Source organism: Staurois parvus, unplaced genomic scaffold (genome assembly GCF_062004578.1).
Source record: "Staurois parvus isolate SC_StPar_1 unplaced genomic scaffold, SC_StPar_1.0 ptg000104l, whole genome shotgun sequence".
Lineage (NCBI taxonomy): Eukaryota > Metazoa > Chordata > Amphibia > Anura > Ranidae > Staurois > Staurois parvus.
This window is the reverse complement of record NW_028317900.1, coordinates 4,868,456-4,885,630: the sequence shown is the minus strand read 5'-3', so window position 1 is coordinate 4,885,630 and position 17,175 is coordinate 4,868,456. Positions and strand designations below refer to the sequence as shown.

Sequence of the window (17,175 nt, the reverse complement as noted above, 5' to 3'; positions counted from 1 at the left end):
GCTTCCTGTTGCAATTTGACAACAATAAGCCACTGCCTTGCAATGAGAAGCAGTGTAGTCAGCCTGTGATGTACATTCCTTCACTTGGCCGTTTCGCTGCCCGTTAGGTCTATCAGAATAATTATGGCCAACTAAAGGAACATGCACAACAGGATGACAATGATGTTAATTGCTGTACAGAGGCCTCACTACTAATACACTTTAACCTCAAAAGAACAGCTGTTCGTATTGGATAAAATTACAGGGTGACTCCTAGTCTATCAATATGTTTATTTAGTTAAAGAAAACTGGTGGTGATAGAAATATGTAAACTACCAATGGTGACCTTTTTTAAAATGTTATTCATTGGCTCGTTCTGGTTTTAATACTTATTTGCTCTGAAGCAAGTGAAGGTAAAGTAAAGTCTAAATGTATGATCAGACTTGTTTCAGGTTAGCGACTCTCATACCATTGAAGTCACTGAATTAGAATAATAGCAAAGTAACCAACATTTTGAAAAGGAAAGGTTAACAATTTCTCTTTTTCCTTTAAGAATATAATTTAGAATTCTAAATTGTAATGATAAATTCATTACAGGTATATCAATTTGTAAATAATTTGACAGAATAGTGTTAGTCTTGTCATTCTATGAATCTTTATATTAGAATGTCAAGGAAGAACAAAAGAAAGTGCTAAATTGAGCAAATTAAGTACTTGGCAAAGCTAGCAAGAATCATTTCTACGTTGCTCCGAAATGTTCTATAAAACGGTGATCTATGATATGTGGTAGGATGGATTTAACTAGAAATTTTGTGGACTGTGTCTAATAGATATCTAATAGGTCCTATTGCCATCTGTCCCAGATCTAATACAGCAATGTTTATTACTTGCTGGCTAGAATTCCACTTGAAGTTGCTGCACATACATTTCTTTCTTGATGATGCTGATCCTCCAGCTTGTGTTAAAATCTGGGATCATGCTATATGTAGATCTCAATTTACTGTAAACTTCTATGGCACATCCTGACATACCACAATGTGTGGCCCTACCTATCCAAGACCACGACCTACAGGAAAGAAAATTACTTGGAACTGCAGGATGCAAGGGTGTGTCACAGCTCACCTAGGGTTGCAAGTGCTGATTTTAATACAGCTCATATTAGGGTTGGGGAAAATACAGGAGATTGCTCTTATCAAGAAACATGCCAGGTGTAAGGCTTCACATTGACTTCTATTATGTCCCACAGTTTCAGTGCACTTTCTGAAAGTGAACCAAAAATCCTGTATGCAGCAGTTAGGTGAGCTTTTAGAAAGCGAACCAAAACTGCAGGAGATAATAAAAATCAATAGGAAAGCATGACCTAAAACAAACCTGCAGGTACACTGCACTGGACCCATGGTGCGGTCAAATAGCACCACATTAGTGTGAAAGAGGTCCAAGTAAGATATTTTACCTATCTTAAAGTCCTCAAAAGTCAAAACTGTAACAACATGCCTTTTCCCACCTAAAATATTTCAGGTCACACACCATTTACTACCCGCTTAATTGCCACATATCATTGAAATAAATAAATAAAAATCACAAAGGAACTGGTGCCACATGCTAAAAATCCTCACAATGTTACAAAAATGCTGGAAATTTTATTAGAACTGTTCTCTACTTGACTAAGGCTGGCCATACATTATACAATTATCTGCAGATTTTCTGCCCAATTTCCTTTAGATTTACCTTCAACTATGTAGTGCAAGGGCCTGCCTAATTGGATACAACTGAAAGTGTTGTTTAGGTTTGTCCTCCTATTATATGGTTTTTGGTAAATCTAAACCAAAAATCTGCAGATAATTTTATAATGTATGGCCAGCCTTAGGAACTATTTATAAATGCAGACAAAGAAGAGCTGATGCTGTCTATAGAAAACATGTTCACATGCATTATCTGTAAACAGAAGTGAACAAATCAAAGTTAATGGAATGGTTGGTGAGTCATTAGCTCTCTGCACTGACTTGGTTATTTTGTTGGCATAGTATTGTGAGCACTGGGAATGGCTGCTGCCAGTCCAGGTTAAAGTGAAAGTCCAGCCAAAACTTTAAGTTTTAAAGAGTGGGGAGGAGTTAGATACTCTGAATCAACAATCTTTGGCACTATCTGTATTGTGCACATGTCCAAAGCACTGCCTGAAATGTGTATGTGCCCAAAACATAGCAGTACCGGCAGCGCTCTGGTGCTGTGTTAGGGCACATATGCAATATGGCAGGCCACAAGGGTTAATGGTACACTGATGTGCTCAGGGTGCACTCCAGACCAGAAGTTTGGCGAAGCACTGAAGAGTGGAAGGCAGGAGAGAATTAACAATAATAGTTAAAAAGTAAGACTGGGGAAGAACAAAGGAGATTAACATGAGGGTTTAATTGTACTTTAAGACTGAATGTGTCAGTGCACTGAGCAATGGCATGCCTGCTTGTAGTCCAACTGGGAAACACACAAGAAATTATGACGTTGCAATAAGCATAGTGAACTTACAGTTGACCATACACTAATAGTTTTCTACATCTACCACTATTGTATTTTGCTATTGTACGGCTGTAGCATTTTGACAGATGGCTCTGCCTGCTGTCAAAATACCTGAACAGTAGATGTATTTGATTGGATGCGGTCATTACTCATTCAAAAATTTTCCAGCAGCCCCATCCGAGAAAAGTTGGTCGAAGAAGTGGGGCTGGCAGACAGCGAGCAAGCCCACTGAGATAGTTTTGTCCAGTTTTTGAGGAACTGGCTGAAATTCACCCAGTGTATGACCAGCTTAAATTGGAACTTCAACCAAAAAGGGGAGGTTCTGCTTGTTTGCATCTTTCCCCACTCCACTGCCATGTTTGGAACTTTTTTGGGGATGGAGGGAGCAGGTATCTGGTTTTGACAGGTACCCACAATCATTTCCACGACGTTCAGCCCCTCCTTCTCCACGCAGCCTTTACAGGTCCTAGAACCCATCACAGCCTTCACGGGTCCCAGAAGACTGAGGGACCATTCACAAAGCTCAGTGCAGCTCGCGCATGCACATTAGGAAACAGTCTGCAAGCTGGAAGGCTTCACTGCCGATTTCCCTTACCTAAGATACCGGCGACTGCACCCGAAGCCAATTGAAGAATCGGCTCAGGTGAGGAAACTGCTGGATCCCTGGACAAGCAAGTGTCCCTATATTGAAAGTCAGCAGCTACAGTATTTGTAGCAGATGACTTAATTTTTTAGGGAGACTGCAGCTCCTCTTTAAGAATGGAAATACCTTACTGCTAGCAGCATAAGCATTTTTCTCCTATGCATTCCCCACTGAAATCAATGGAAAAGCAAAAAAAGCACATATGGAAAAAAGCTTCCTTTATGGCTTCCATTTGCCAATAGCAAACCTAGCTCTGGATACAGTCTAGTAAAAAAAAATAAAAAATAAAGTATTGAATGCATACAGTTGCCAAAACATATTATCCAATCCTTATGGTTTTCATTGAGGCATTGCAGTAGGGTAAAATTTCATTGTTAGACTTGAGTTTCAATGCTCAGACCAAAGGATTGGCTCCTTATTAAGAAAGCATTTCCTTGTCCTTTGCTCTCAGGTTTCCTTCTCTCACTCAAACCCTTACATGGTATGCAGGTTGTCACAGTTGGATTCATAAGCTGCATGGCAGGAATGCTAACACTTATCCGTCATGCAATATTATGGTGGTCCTTTAAAAAAAAAAAATCTGACTTGCTAGTTGTTTCTGGTATTCTCACTTAAAGATTAAAGTGGTATTAAACCCAAAAGAAAACATTTATTATATTGCAGCCTACCAATTCTTAGATAGCTGCATTCATTTTCCTTTTAGGCTCTCTTCTACTTTCATATATTGATTTGATAAAAGTTCAAAGTCTCCAGTAGATTGCATCAATTTAAAAGGATGAGACAGACCATTTAACACTGGCATGGGTGGCTAAAATGATTAGTTTTTAGATCTCTTAGATTGTAAGCTCCAAGGAGCAGGGCCCTCCTATCCTTCTTGTATTGAACTGAATTGTTGCTGTATTGTCTCCCGTTATATTGTAAAGCGCTGAGCAAACTGATGGAGCTATATAAATCCTGTATAATAATAATTTATGTAAAGCAGTGGTCTCCAAACTGTGGCTCGGGAGCCAGCTGTGGCCCTTTGCTTGCCTTTATCTGGCCCTTAAGGTACTATTTCTCCTACCGATGCAAGGCACTATCCCTCCCACTGACAGCAACAATGGGGTACTATTCCTACCAGATACATGAATGATGGGGCACTATTCCTTGCGCTAACACCAATGATGGGGCACTATTCCTTGCGCTGAAACCAATGATTTTCCTTCCCGAGACCAACAATGGGGCATTATTCCTCCTACTAATGCCAATGATGGAGCATTTTTTACTCCCATTGACACCAGGGCTGGCCACAGTCAGTTTTGGAGTTTGGAGACCCATGATGTAAAACATATGTAACCTGTAACCCCCCAAAAAACTGTTTGCTGTAACTGAATATAAAGTGTGAGCTGGAGTTTGGCTTCAATTAGTCACTGTTCTTAAATCTGTCAATACATCTGACACTCCTCTCCTCAACCCCCCCGACCAACAGTGCTGCGGTCTGCTGTGTCCTGGCTCATTCCTCCAAAGTGGTGTCTCATTAATATAGGAAGTGTGTTAAGCGCCTTTCACACAGCGTCATCCATTCAGTCACATTTTTGTTAAGAACAATTGATTGAGTTTATATCAGTTAACATCCATCTTCAGTTTAGTTCCATTCGGTTTACATTGGTTTTTCATCCACTTTTTGTCTACTTCTGTTATTTAAATGGAACAAAATGCAGACTTGTTCCGTTGAAAAAAAAAGTGATTTGAATGGAAGAGGACAAAAAAAATTATGTAAATAGATGGTCTGTTTACATCCATTTGCCTATAGGAATGCATTACTGTCCGTTTTTCATCCATAAACAGACGGATGGAAAGTGGACAGACGTAACGCCCATGTGAAAGGGGCCTAACTGGCCAAATCATCAGGTGAAAACAGAGGGGAAAAGCTAAAGAAAAGAAAACTGATGCAGTCACCACATCTAATGACTGGTAAGCTGCAAGAAATTATATTTTCGGTTTTGGGTTTAACACCACTTTAACTTTTCCTAGATTCGACATTTTAGCTTTTGGTAGATTCTGAAGGTGTCAACTACTTCGTGCCTTCCTGTTTGTCTAAGGGATAGTGATTATTTTTTTCAGGTACTGATATATTTTTAACATATATATTGTACATTCACATCAGTCCCTAACCCTCAAGGGGCGTACAATCTAAGGTCCCTAACTCACATTCACACATACACATACTAGGGCCAATTTTAGACAGGATCCAATTAACCTACCAGCATGTCTTTGGAGTGTGGAAGGAGACCGGAGTACCCGGAGGAAACCCACGCAGGCACAGGGATGGTGAGATCTTTATTTTTGAGGTTCTAGGTTCACACATTAGACACAGCCATCAGGAGGGGATTCTAGTTTCTCAATGTGGCGTTTTAATTCATTTTGTGTTATGGAGAATGCCACAGGAAGAGCAGGAACTCCTGCCTGGATGAAAATCTAAAGATGCCCAAAACTACAAGATTGTTAGGAAGAGTTTCAGGAACTATGTCAGAGAGATCTCAGATGATTTAAGAAGACAGTATGCGACTCACCCTATTCGACTAGAACTCTATTAGCTTTGAATGGCCTAATCTTTTAATTGATTTATTATTGATTGTAGTGAAATATATATTACAAACACAAAATGATAGAATTATTTCTGCTGTCAGTAAATGAAGGGCTCACAGCAATAAGGGGGCTGCTCCATTTTTATTAACTTTTGACAAACTAAAAAAAAGATTTTTTTTTCCCCTAACCTTAGTTTGAAGTGTTTTACTATGTAATTAAATGCTTTTAAAACACCTGAAGTATATTTTCTAAAAAGCAGGGTGAATTTTTAAAATTTGGAGCTGCCCTATGCTTCTGTCCAACATTCTAGACAGGCAACTCAATCTGTTCAGGTACATGAGAACTAGTGCTTAGAACTGCTTCTTTTTTGCACCAACTGAAAAAAATTGGATTTGTCTCCTTTTCGCTGAAAAAACTTCAATTATTGAGCCATGCGAATATGCTATCTCCATATTTCCAGTCGATGTGCGGAAAACATGCTTGCAGTTATCAAGTGTGGCAATCACTGCAGTTGTAGTTCTCTGAGCTGGAGGAAGAGTCTGCAGGAGCCTGGTATTGCATCTGTGACCTACTGATCAGGGATGTAATACTTTGCAGGCTCATGTGGAAACAAATAATAAATGCGCCTTTTTTAACAACAAAAATGTATAGTTATTTTTTAAAAGGTGAACTTGGCCTTTAAATGTATTTAGTACAGCTTAGTGCTATGAAGCTTGAGCGCATTCCTGAGGATTGCAGTATAATGCATGTAGAAAACAGCAGCGTTTTACAATACAGCAATTGCATTTTACATGTGGCTGAAGTAAGGACTTCCCTTCTCTCTGAAAATAGCTTCTTTCCCTGTTTCCTGGTAACCTTATCATGTGTTTGCTCCCCAAGGTCACAATGTCCTTAAGGCTACCAAGATAACCTCGCATACACTGTAGGTTCTCTTCAGCTTTCTAATCCTGGACATTCAGTAGCATTAGCCGTGTGTCAGACTTACCCATATCACAGTCAAAGTATATGACATATTTATTAGACTTTAGTAAACTGTGGTGCTAAAGTAAATCCTAATGTACTGTGAATTGTTTCTACCATGAAATGCTTTTATCATTTCAGATAGCTGTGTCGCTATAAGCCCCATATGCATCTCCCTTTCAAAAATATGAACATGACCAAATACAACAAATAGGGCAACAGACGTGTGTGAATACAAATTGCAAAAACTTATTTTTATAGGGATCTCATTCTCAAGGTTGAGGCATAAAAACAGTGCTAAACTGCATAAATGAAAAAGCCAGTGGTTACTTACACGTTCCTGTGTCCTTTTCTCTCCCGCTTCCAGATGAGAATACACTTGCATAGTTGGGTGGTAATCACTTTGCCTGACAGTACCAACCTTGTTTCAGTGCCAAGTGCTAGAAAATAGAGAACGTTTCAGCACCTGGAACCACAGTACTGCTCTGCAAAGTACCCAACAGGTGGCAGACCTAGCCCAGGCCACAAGATGCTGCACCAAGGGACTGGAGCCAATTGGTCGTGTTGGGCACCAGGGGAGGAGTATCGGATCAATAGGAGTAGGTTGCAATGTCTTGGTGTTACCACCACATATTCTGCATTGTATTGATGGTATCAGCATGTACATCTCTGCCTGCAGAACTGGTGGACCATTTCAAAGCCATGACAGGTTCATGACAAATAAAATCTACTTTTGTTAAAGAGGTACTAAATGTTAGTCATTTTACCTTCATGTTTTTTCTGCATTATGGTAAATTAACCCCAGTATGTTTTTATGCCCCTTTGTCTCCAAATACTTATCTACAGTCCTTTGTCACTGCTGCTGGGTCTGGGACATCTCTGCCGCTTCCTTGATCTCCTGGGCTGTAGAGAAGGGTACTGAGAGCATCTGAGTGATAGGTTCCTGCTGCCTTCAAATTGCTGGGAGGAGAAGGAAGCAGGGGCATGGTTCCCAGGCACTGTGTGTGTCTATGTAAGTACACAGCACCAGCTGGGAGCATGCACACTTGGGTATTTACAGGTGGATATAGAGACACTGTAGAGCAGGAAAGAAAAGAAGAGATGAAAATCAGAAGAAAGGCGTCACTGAGAAAAGTAAGAAGGGGCATAATAATTATGATTTTGAATGCAAAGTTAACCAAGCTACATAAAAACAGGAGGGATTAATATCACTTTAAGTTAGTTTTCTCAGATAGTAAACTATTCGTCCTCATGCACACTGGACGTTTTTACAGCTGCTCATTTTGGCTTTTGATGTTTTTTTCCACAGCCAGTAAACTCCCCAGCATGTTATCCTATGTGTCCATGCACACAGACTGTAATCAGCATTTTTTGGCAGGAGCGTTTTTGGGCTGGAAAAACCCCCCAGAACTAGTGGGTTTGTAGAGGAGTTTTTTAGCTCTAAAAACGCTCTAAACACTGAAAAATACGGCAAATCGTGGTAATTCACAGAAAAGCGGAGTTTTGGACTTTTTTTGAGAAAAATAAAACTGCTAGAAAACACGGTAAACATTGCTAAACCCAATAATGCTAAAAACCACTGAAAAACTTTAAACAGCTAACGTTACCAGCGTTATTAAAACGCCCCGTGTGCATGGAGCCTTAAACTTGTTGTGAAGAATATAGTTGTTATTACAGGTAAGGGGAAAAATCCATCAATTCTTGTTATTCAGTTTTGGGTAGATTAAAGTTGGAGCAACTAGGAAATCTCCCAACCAAATCCCGGTCTGCTCTGTCACTCACAGTATGACAGCCCAAGTTGTGGTATCAGTTGTCTCCTCTTTGTTAAAATACATGAAAATTCTGCAAAGTCTTATTGCTTTGTAAAAATATCACCACCAATGCATTCCCACATGCAGATCTAGGGGAGTTTTAAAAAGCCAGTGCATGACTTTACTCCCAAACTCGAAAACTTAGAACCTATGTTAATTATTTCAATATATGCTTACTAAATGCACTACATGGCTTTAGGACAATGTGGTCTTCGTGTCTACAGATTAATACATAAAGCTAAAATTGGTAAATTATATTATCTCACAGGGAATTAACATACTTCCCAGAATGGGAGCTCCATTATCTGTTAACAGTAGGATCATGACTGACAGCGCTGTCCCATTTGCTGGGTCATGCGTTGTCTGTTTAGTCTCATTACTGATGTTGTAAACACTTCACCGTTACAGAAGTCATAAAAGTCAGTTATGAGGAACTTCTGCTTTCCAGGCCTCTGTGGTCTGTGTAGCTAGCTCCATGTGATTTTATCTATAAGGAAGGAAAGAGCATGTCAAAATGCTTACTTAAAATGATTTTCCCTTTTCTTTCACCATGTTTTCCTCAGTATTTAAAGCCATAAATAAAGGTAGTTTTATTATATTACATGCACGTGAAATATTTATTATTGTTATTTGCTCTTGAAACTATTTTTTTCAGATTTGAGCTTAGAATTAACCAGACATCTGTTGTAGGAAATACTTTTGATTAGCTGAGTATTTATGATGCCATGCTTTTTTTTTCCCTGCAGGCACGCAATGGCTACCTGTACATGTGTTCTGTGGTGCATATTTTGGATAGTGGTCTTGATTTTCTTGGCCTGGCCACTGAGCATCTTCCTTGGTGCTGTATATGGGTTCCTGGCACCTTTAACCACTTGTATTGGATTGGATAAGTTTACAGACTTGCTGCTGCAAGGAGTGAATTTGGGTCGCACCTGTGCTGAATATGCACGTGCAGGCAAATCTCTGTGCTGAGCTGGAGACCTACACCACCAGTGCCCTGATCAAAGCTTCATCTCAAGACAAGGACACACCTCATGGGCTAAATAATTCCTAACAACCATCAGAGTCAACTAAATAATATATTTATACATTACGGCATGTAAAATGTATAACAATTGGTGCTTTTGTTTTTACAGTTTTTGTTTTTTTAAGTAACTACCGGTATATTTAATAAGGAAACTGTCTTGACTTTGGGACCATGTGTTTTTGCAGTTCATGTAATAGATACTCTAAACTCAGCTTACCCAGTATTGCATGATGGGACATTTATTTTCTCTTTATAAGAAAATATGAAGTCATGGAGATATTCAATAAAGATTACTTGGTTAATAATTATCTGCGTTACAAATCTCTTCACAAATTGAGGGGGAAGGGCTGTTCATATTAACACTAGTAATGATAATAAGCGTCTTGCTTGGGGATTATCAAATGACTGGCAATGCTCTTTCACAGCAAATAGCATTGGGGATTAAATAGGATAAAGATCCTTTACCTCCATTGACTCCGGCTTGTGTTTATGCCCTAAATAATACTACAAAACCTACCTGCTCTTATGAATGTAAGCCAAGCTATATTTTCTTACACTGCTCTATGCTCATCCCTAATATATTTTTAAAAACAAAAAAAAGCTAAGTTGGACTTTCATTTTCTTAGCCCAGCTTCACTTTCCCATTGAGAATAATGTCTTAGTCTCCTTATCTGCCTGTAGTTGCAAGTTCTCCTCCTTCTTCCTCTTCCACTCCCTATCCTTTCCTTTCTATTGGTCGATCAGCCAACAGCTCTGCCCCTACCAGTCTCCAGAAACCCAGTACTCCAGGCAGTTGTGTATTTAGGTTTTGTGCTGCCCTAGGCAACACAAAAATCAGATGCTCCTCCCCTCAGAGAGAGAGCCTCACATGGGCCAAACACCAGACACACCCCCACCCCCCTCCACAGAGAGAGCCTGACAGTGACCAACACCACCCCTGCCCCATCCCCCCTCCCACCCGAGAGGGCCTTCCACTAACATTCACCCCCCCATGGCGACAGAAAGAAAGACACTCACCTTCACAGCTCTGGACTACCCTGGAAACAACAGTTGGGCTCTGCATACACCATCAAGCAGCCCCCAGCCTCTCTTGGATCCAACCTGGTTCCCATGCTGCATATGTCCCTTCTGCCAGGGGTCAGTGCTGCCCTCTAAAAAATGCCGCCCTAGGCAAATGCCTTGTTTGCCTTGTGGTAAATATGCTCCTGCTTGGAGGAGGAGAGGGTGTGGGAAGCTGAGGGCTCCACAACAATTGCAGTCTCCTCCCCTGATAATATCTGGTCATCTTAGCCATGTTATAGCACTTACAAGCAATCAGAAATAAGAACATCCCTTTATCTGCTGAACTTCCACCCTCCAGGCAACCCTTCAACTACGGATATAGCTGCCAGCCAGCAGCCAGTCTGCATGCGTCATTGGATTGCTCCATCCCAGTCCCTATACAAAACCCATCTACTTCCCTGGTCACAAAGCTGGGGATCCAGCCCAGGGAATTCTCTGTTTCTTCAGCTTTCCCCTCCTCAGCCTGCTGTCTAAGCCCTAGCAGTTTGCACAGTATAGTCAAGGATCTGAGAGCAGGCAAACTGAGGAGATATCTGAAACAGCAGCAGAAAAGCACTTATGCTCACTACACACATTACAATCTGATTGTACAATTTACTTTAGCTCTATTAACAACAGGTATGTAGCCTGACTGGAAATAAATTGATTGAATAATTCAAGCCTCATGTACAGTAGCACTTTTGTGTTTAGTTTTTCTACATGCAGAAGAAGTTCGCTAACAAGTAAAAACTATTTCTATGCGTCCCAGATCACCTTTTCCTGCATTTAGATGTTCCTATATTAAAATCAGCTTTAGCTGTGTTTATACATGTTTACATTCATTCAGCTATGTTCAACTGCAAAACCAACACTAAATGGACCATGAATGCAATTTTTTCTTCATTTGGTAAATGTATCTAAATATCAAGCTTGTAAATGCTTCTGAACATCTAGTGAACAAATGTACACAGAAGACCATGGGATGCATTCAAATCCATTTAAGAATGTTTGCATTTCTTAAACGCTCCATTTTTAAGCTAGTGTGCATGAGGGTTTATGTAGGTCCTCATATTACACGGTTTTGTTAGTGCTAAAGGTAATTGTACAGAGATTGCATGGTTAGATTGGAATATGTATTGTGACAATTAGGCAGTCTATCAACCCCAGCAGTGGGAGCAGGGAAAACAGCAGATCCTGTGTGCGTAGACAGCACTTCTATCAGCATCCAGGCCAGGGGCGGACTGACAACTCATGGGGCCCCCCGGGCAATAGGGGATCATGGGGCCCCTGTGTCCTTGCCCAAACTCAAAAAAGCCTATGAAAAAGGTACCAGGGGCATCTCATGGGGCCCCCTACTGACCCCGGGCCCTCAGGAAGTTTCCAAATGGTCAGTCCGCCCCTGATCCAGGCAGACAAACAGCATCTCTTTAGATGTTGCTTTGTGCACTCTACCCCCTGTGCTATTACTTAACCCCTCCTCCTTCAATGACAGCTAGCCCCCCTACTATAACTCATCCCCTGCTATCATTCATCCACTCCTCTTCCAGCAATATCAACCAGCCCCCACTTAGTATCAATCAACGCTTCTCCTGCAAAGTCAGCCAGCCCCCCTTCCCCAGTATAACCTTCCCCCCTCCTGCAAGGTCATCCTTCCCCTGCTCATTCCCCCCTCCCGCAAGGTCATCCTTCCCCTGCTCATCATCATCCAACACATCTTCGCTCTGTCAGGCAGATCCAAACTGCACATTCTACCATACCCCCTCCTGCATGGCACTTGCACCCTCCTCTCAGCAACTACTGTGCATACCCCACTTCCCCAACCTAAGTTCGTACTAGGTTAGCTAGATCCCCCCCCAACTATTACCCAACCCCCCTTATTCAATGTCAGCCAGCCCTCTCATTTTCACTCCCCCTGCACTGTGCCTACAGCCATCTTCTCTCACCATCCTGCAAACCCTCACCCCTTTTTTCTTAACACCAACCATGTCACTTCCAGTTTTGTAGAATTCACAAACCTGCAGCCCTCCTCTCAGCACTCACCATGACTGCACTACCCCTTCTCTCCCCTTGCACTGTCCCTACACTTATCTTCTCTCAGCATCCTGCAAAAACCTCAGCCCCTTTTTCTTAACACCAACCATGTTACCTCCAGTTTTGTAGGATCCACCACACCTGCAGGCCTCGTTCTCTCAGCACTCATCATGACTGCATTACCCCTTCTCTCACTGTTCTCTGCGGCTGCTGTCCTCCTGCTCTCACCACTCACCACACCTGCACTCTTCCTTCTCTCATCATCCTCCAGGCCTGCACACCCTTTCTCTCACCACCCTTTGTGCCTGCACCTCCTTCTCTCACCATCATCTCCACCTGAGACCCCTTTTACTAACCACCTCCATGCTTACCTCCACTTTCAATATTTTCTAATTTTTAGGGACAGCTTACTGACTGGAATGGTATCAGCTAATTGGCAATAAGCAAATGTGATACACATATTCAAAATAGGACTGCAACATAAACAGTACCTGGAAACTACAGACCAGTAAGCCTAACATTAATAGTGTATAAACTATTGGAAGGAATAATAAAAGGGACCATATCCAAGAACTTGATAATGAAAATAGTATCATTAGTAGTAACACGTGATCACACAATGAAGTTGGACAAAAAGAGGTTCAATCTTAAACTGTGTAAGGGGGCCCTTACAGTCAGAGTGGTGAGAATATGGAACTCCCTTCCACAGTTGGTGGTGTCAGTGGGGAGTGTAGTTAAAAAAAACCCAGTGTGTGTTTATATATATATATATATATATATATATATATATATATATATGTATATATATATATAAATAATGTGTATATACAGTAGATGTGTCACAGAGGAGTGAACTGATGAGTGATTATGCGATACAGAACCTATTGTGTCGATACTGCACATCTCCCCTCATAATGCTGTGCTAGTAACGTCATTTCCACTATGATCATTAATAGAGATGAGCAAATCGAACATGACGAAGTGGAATTCGTTTCGAAGATTAGGAAAAATTCGATTCGCGCCGAATCCAAAAATTAGCAAACTTCGGATGCACGAATCGAATTTTCCCAAAAATGGCGGCGACATGTGTGGCGACGGAGCGGGGAACTCTGTAAAGGCGCGCAGACAAGGCGCGCTGACCCATAATGCATTCATTCATGACATGTGATCGCATTAGCCAATCAGCAGCCAGCCAGCCAGCCAGCACTGTGTAATGGTGGAGCTATAAATCGCGGCCATCTTAGAATTCTCCATTAGCCTCCGGTCATTCAAGTTAGACAGACCTATCTGTATTAGGGACAAAGTTAGAGCCACAGAGACTTTAGGGCCACAGAATCGTTACTCAGGGACACAGAATCGTTACTCAGGGACACAGAATCGTTACTCAGGGACAGACACAGAATCGTTACTCAGGGACACAGAATCGTTACTCAGGGACACAGAATCATTACTCAGGGACACAGAATCGTTACTTTCTGCTTCACAACCACTATTGTACGTTCAAAGAGTTAAATCCTGTTTTATGTTTGGGGTGCTTATTGAATTAAAGAGTATGTCAGACAACACGCAGAGGAGTGGCAGAAGAGGCAATGTTTCAGGTGCGAGCAGACGTGGCAGCAGAGGAAGGGGTCGAGGCAGCACTAGTCGCAGCCAGAGGCCAGTGCTCCCGGTGTCATCCAGCGGTCGTGTCTCCACCGACAACCCTGCCGTCATCGATTGGTTGACTCGGTCGTCTTCCTCTTCCCAGGTCACCTCTGACACCTACAGCCAACGGTCGGTGGGTACGTCAGACACAACCGTTAGTTGGCATGGCCCGGGAGCAAGCCCACTGAAATCACGTGTCCTCTACCTGCCCCTGTCCTTTGGTGTTCCCTCACCAAGCGAAGTATCGCATGCTGTGGGCTCAGCCCCACTGTACAGTGAGGAAGAGCTAACAGAGGGCGGTCAGAAACGGGGGGAGACATCCGCCTCTTCAACAGCCAGGCGAAGAAGTACTGGCGAAGAAGTACTGGCGAGGAGAGTGGCTCGGTAGCCGGTCTAGAGACAGGTCTGTCTCCTGACCCACACGCAGCCGAGGGGGCTAGTAGTGACGCGGAGACCCTAATTGATGATGATGAGGCTGATCGCACTTGGCAGCCTCGTCGTCATCAGGCTATTGCTTCCGCATCATCAGGAGAAGAGGGTGCCAGCTTGACAGCGAGCAAAACAGTCGGTGGGTTGCCCAGGAGGCAGCAGGGTCGCAGCAGTGTCAGTGGAGGCAAACGGCCACGGAGTAGAGCACCAGCTCCACTGCAGCCTACCACCACGGCCAGTAGTGGTGCCGGTGTGCACGGAGGAAGTAGCAGTCAGCCAGTGAGGAGTAACGGGGGCAAAGTTTCCTACTCGGCGGTGTGGCAATTTTTCGTCAAGCCGCCCGAGGAAGTAAACGTAGCCGTATGTCGACTATGTGGCCAGAAAGTCAAGCGTGGCCAGGGGGCCCATGTTGGGACTACAGCGTTGCGTCAGCATATGCAGCGTCGCCATTCGGTGGCCTGGGAAAACCGTGATAATGATACGGCGGTTCTGCCTGCCCCAGCCCCCGCTCCATCACCCGCTCCGTTACTTGCTCCGTCACCCGACGTCAATCGCCCTCTATCAGCCAGTCAAGGCTCCAACACCTCTGCTGAGGGGAGTTGTCGCTCGTTGGCATCTTCCGCTCGTTCAGATGCTCCTTCTCCTGCTACTCCTCTTCACGGATTCCGTCAGCAGTCTTTCTTGGAATCCGTTTCCAAGAGACAACAGTTTGCGAGCACGCACCCGACGGTGCAGAAGCTGAACGTCCTCCTGTCCAAGTTGCTGGTGCTGCAGTCCCTCCCTTTCCAAGTGGTGGACTCAGCACCTTTCCGAGAAATGATGGCTTGTGCCGAGCCGCGGTGGAGAGTGCCAAGCCAGCATTTCTTCGCCAAAAAGGCAGTGCCAGCCCTGCATTCACATGTAGAAGAGATGGTGGGCCAGTCTTTGAGCATGTCGGTCTCTGCCAAAGTGCACAGCAGCGCCGACGTGTGGAGCTGTAACTACGGTCAGGGACAGTACATGTCATTTACGGCCCACTGGGTGAACGTGGTGCCGGCACAGCCGCACCAGCAACTTGGACAGGTCACGCCGCTTTTGCCTCCACGTTTGCACGTCCTTGGTCCAGCAAAGATGTCTGCCTCTACCACCTCTTCTTCCGCCGTGTCCTCAGCCGCCACCCCCGTGCCAAGTCCCATTACCCGACCGGCATATCACATGTGCAGGGCGCAACGGTGTCACGCTGTGCTGCACCTGGTATGCCTTGGCGAACGTAGTCACACAGGGGAGGAACTTCTGAGTGTAATGAACAGAGAAATCGACAGATGGCTGTCTCCGCGCAAACTGAAAATCGGAACCATGTTGACCGACAACGGAAAGAACATGGTGTCTGCTCTGCGTCAAGGAAGGTTGTGCCATGCGCCATGCATGGCTCACGTGTTCAATCTGGTTGTCGAGCGGTTCCTAAAATCCACCATCCCACTGCAAGACATCCTTAAATGTCACGTAAACTTTGCATGCATTTCAGCCATTCCTACACCGCAAAGCACACCCTCCTTGAGCTGCAGCGGCAGAACGGAATTCCACAGCATCGCCTGATCTGCGACGTTGCAACAAGGTGGAATTCAACCCTACATATGTTAGACCGCCTTTACGAACAGCGAAAGGCCATCACCGATTTCCTGATGTTACAAGCGGATAAAGGTACTCCCCTGTGTAACTTAGATGTCAGCCATTGGCAGCTCATGCGTGACACCTGCCGCTTGCTCAGGCCCTTTGAGGAGGCCACGCTATTTGTGAGTCGGCAGGACTATGGGATGAATGACGTCATTCCTCTGTTGCACGTCCTGGAACAAATGCTGTTAACAATGGCTGGTCAGGGTGCGGTAGATGTGGCACACAGATCTCAACGCCACATGACCCCTGTGGGGGCAGGACAGGAAGAAGAGGAGGAGGTAGAGGAGGACATTGGTGCTCAGGAATTATTGAGTGAAATGGGTGGTTTTTCCACTCAGCGGACAGGAGTGGAGGAGCAGGAGCATCTGGTAGAGGAGGAGGAGGAGACAGAGGACCCAGACGCACCGTGGCAGTATGCTGTGGAGATGGAGGCAGGGAGTCCCTCGCATTCCTTGGCACAAATGGCCCATAGCATGCTCGGTTGCTTGCGTAGCGACAGCCAAATAATAACCATCAGACAGAGGGATGACTTTTGGCTGTCCACCTTGTTGGACCCTCGCTACCATTCAAAAATGGTGGCCTTTTTCACACCTGCTGAGAGGGAGGCCAAAATAACGTACTATAAAAACCACCTATGTATTCAGTTGGTCTCTGCCTTTCTGCGCCAACGTCCATCCTCAGACACTGTGGGCCGTGTGCGCTCGCGTTCCGCTGCCATGGCAGCAGGGGAGGGGTGGGGTGGTAGGAGCAGTGGCAGCTCCACCAGCAGCGGCTGCCTCAGTCTGCAGTTGATGATGAGTAGCTTTCTTCACCAGCGCAGTGAGGAAACTACTAACCAGCCGCAGCAGCAGCAGCATCAGGTGGACCTGGAGCAGGAC

At 43.9% G+C, this 17,175-nt stretch overlaps 1 protein-coding gene and 1 long non-coding RNA gene across 10 annotated transcripts in view; one reads left to right on the top strand and one right to left on the bottom strand.

Moving 5' to 3' along the window:
- The window catches only part of LOC149467667 (uncharacterized), a 30,993-nt gene extending 21,189 nt beyond the window's left edge, over nucleotides 1–9,804 (top strand). The window contains exon 2 of the long non-coding RNA XR_016311883.1: nucleotides 9,219–9,804. This is a non-coding gene — a long non-coding RNA (uncharacterized LOC149467667). The remainder of the gene's footprint in view (nucleotides 1–9,218) is intronic.
- Nucleotides 1–17,175, bottom strand: part of LOC149467665 (uncharacterized) — a 325,880-nt gene that overhangs the window by 204,059 nt on the left and 104,646 nt on the right. The window lies entirely within an intron of this gene.